Source organism: Leucopleurus acutus (assembly GCF_964270905.1).
Source record: "Leucopleurus acutus genome assembly, chromosome: 1".
NCBI classification, from domain to species: domain Eukaryota; kingdom Metazoa; phylum Chordata; class Mammalia; order Artiodactyla; family Delphinidae; genus Leucopleurus; species Leucopleurus acutus.
The window spans coordinates 59,417,613-59,420,666 of record NC_139142.1 but is presented as its reverse complement, the minus strand read 5'-3'; the positions used below and the strand labels follow the sequence as shown (position 1 = coordinate 59,420,666).

At 38.7% G+C, this 3,054-nt stretch overlaps 1 pseudogene across 1 annotated transcript; it reads right to left on the bottom strand.

Moving 5' to 3' along the window:
• Positions 1-1,559: 1,559 nt before the first annotated feature.
• Positions 1,560-2,124, bottom strand: LOC309962460 (transcription factor BTF3-like; annotated as a pseudogene). Its single transcript has one exon. The product of its transcript is annotated as a transcription factor BTF3-like (transcript).
• Positions 2,125-3,054: the final 930 nt, after the last annotated feature.

Below are 3,054 nucleotides of genomic sequence, written 5' to 3'. Positions count from 1 at the left end.
ATATGGTAGTTCTGTTTGTAATTTTTTAAAAATTTTTATTGAAATATAGTTGATTTACAATGTTGTGTTAGTTTCAGGTGTACAGCAAAGTGATTCAGTTATCAATATATATAAATATATACTTTTTTAACATTCTCTTCTATTATAGGTTATTACAAGATATTGAGTATAGTTCCCTGTGCTATACAGTAAGTCCTTGTTGGTTATCTGTTTTATATATAGTAGTGTATATATTTTAATCCTAAACTCCTAGTTTATCCTCCCACCTTTGGTAACCATAAGTTTGTTTTCTATGTTTGTGGGTCTATTTCTGTTTTGTAAATAAGTTCATTTGTATTGTTTTGTTTATTTTTATTTTTAAATTTTTATTTTTTAGGTTTTTTTGGCCATGCCACGTGGCTTGCGGGATCTCAGTTCCCCAACCAGGGATTGAACCGAGGCCATGGAAGTGAAAGCCTGGAATCCTAACCACTAGGCAGCCAGGGAACTCCCTGTATCATTTTTTTTAGATTCCACATGTAAGTGATATCATATGATATTTGTCTTTCTCTGTCTGGCTTACTTCAGTTAGTATGATAATCTCTAGGTCCATCCATGTTGCTGCAAATGACATTATTTCATTCTTTTTTATGGCTGAGTAATATTCCACTGTATATATTACATTTAACTTTTAATTTATCTGAAATTTATTTAGTTGTTAAAAAAAACAGGTAGGGGGGCTTCCCTGGTGGCACAGTGGTTGAGAGTCTGCCTGCCGATTCAGGGGACACTGGTTCGTGCCCCGGTCCGGGAAGATCCCACATGCCGCGGAGCGGCTGGGCCCGTGAGCCATGGCCGCTGAGCCTGCGCGTCCGGAGCCTGTGCTCTGCAACAGGAGAGGCCACAACAGTGAGAGGCCCGCGTACCACACACACACACCCAAAAACAGGTAGGGATCAGCTTCTTTTTTTCCCAAGTTTCTGTTAGTTGTACCAGTATAATTGATTGGATAACCTTTGTCTTCCCTATATTGAAATGCACTCATATAGCAAATTACCATGTGTTCCTGGATCTATTTATGGACCCTAGTCTATTCAACTGAGTGCTGTATTGTATTACTTAAAGTTATTTTATAGTAGGTTTTAATATCTATTTTTAATCTATGCTAAATCCTCCCCCAATTATGCATTTTTTAAAAACGAAGTGAAGATGGGCTTCCCTGGTGGCGCAGTGGTTGAAAGTCCGCCTGCCGATGCAGAGGACACGGGTTCGTGCCCGGGTCTGGGAAGATCCCACATTGCCACTGAGCGGCTAGGCCCGTGAGCCATGGCCGCTGAGCCTGTGCGTCCGGAGCCTGTGCTCCACAACGGAAGAGGCCACAAGAGTGAGAGGCCCGCGTATGGCAAAAAAAAAAAAAAAAAAAACTAAGTGAAAAACTTTATTAACTTTTGTTTCAAACTTTATTACCAGGCTTCTACAGCTTAATTAGCTGCAAAGAATGAATTGTGTATAAGCAAAAACTGAAAAGAGCTTCAGTGTCCAAGGGGCTTGGGCTTTAAAATATTCGAAATATATATTTTATCAGACACAGGGACAAAGTTTTAAAAAGTAGTCTTAATATAAAATAGCAGCACCCAGTAACTTCAAGTTTCATCTTCAGAAGTTGACTCAATTCAGTTTGTCTCACTCTTGAAAGCCTCAGCAAAATTCTCCGTAAGATCTGGAATTTCATCATCACCATCCTCTCCAGTAGCAAGCAGTGCTTTTCCATCCACAGATTATTTTGGCAGCGCTTCAGCCAGTTGTTTTAAACTAGTCAGACTGTCTGCACCAAGCTGGTTTAAGATGCCAGGTAACATTTCTGTCAGCTGCTTTGTTTCAGCATGGCCAATAACAGTGAAAGTGTTGGCTGCCAGAGATGCTTGAAATTTAGAGTTGTTAATGTGCATCACATTAACTTTTCAATACCAGAGATGTTGTTTACCCCTAAGTTTCTTTAAGGAGAAGTTTGTTTGTTTGTTTTAAATCATCTGTTGTAGCTGTTCTATGAACCAACTTCTTTCTGTGAGCAGTTCCTTTCCCACCAATGTTCACTTGTGCCTGCAGTTCTGTGAGTTTCTTCTGGTTCATGATAGTTTCTCTCATCTTGAGGGAGTGGAAATGGGGCCCTGTGGGGGGACCAGGTCTGGCGCTCAGGGGGTCTCAGGCAGACCAGCTGGGATTAGGGACACACATGGGGTGCCCCCAGTTATGCTTTTCCAAATTTCCCAAAATATATATTTATTTCTAATTGAAAACTTTAGAATCACTTTTCAAGTTCCCCCCAAAGTTGTAATTTGATTGTGATTGCACTGACTTTATAATTTAGGAATAATCAACAATTTTGGAATATTGATCTGTCTAAACAGAAACTAGTATGCCTCTCCATTTATTCTGTCATCTATTTTAGTGAAATTTTATAGTTTTTTTTATACAGGTCCTGCACATATTTATTAGGTTTAGCCACAGGGTTTGTGTGCAGGTATATTTTTAATAAGAATTTTTCCCTTTTCTGTATTTCCACTTAGTTGTTGTTTGTATATAGGAAACTTTGGAATTTTTTTTTCCAATTTGCAGGAAGCTCTTTTGTTTTCCTCTTGTTGAAGTAGAGACTTCTGTGTCTCTGTCCACACCGCCCCCCCACCCGAGTCCCTCCCCCACCCCATAGTTGATTGGATCCTAGCTGAAAAGATCAGGAGAGGCACTTCACCAGGAAGACAAGAAAATTTATTTTTGTGTAAAATTTATTTTGGATCTATAATATGTTTACTGATTTGAATAAGGCTTATTTCATTAACATGTAATTTCCCCCCTGTAACTGTTACTAACAATGCACTCTGTTGAATCTCCCTCTGGTATCAGGTTCTCTTTAACAAGTCAGTCCAATTTCATAGCCTTAAAAAACACCTTTATTGTGAAAAGGAGGGACAAAAAGTGTTTAAAAAGCTTCTCTGACTGCACCTTGTTTTATAGTTTTGATTTTGGAACCATGTGAACATTTCATATAAGTAAAAAACTTGGATCAAAAAGGAAAAA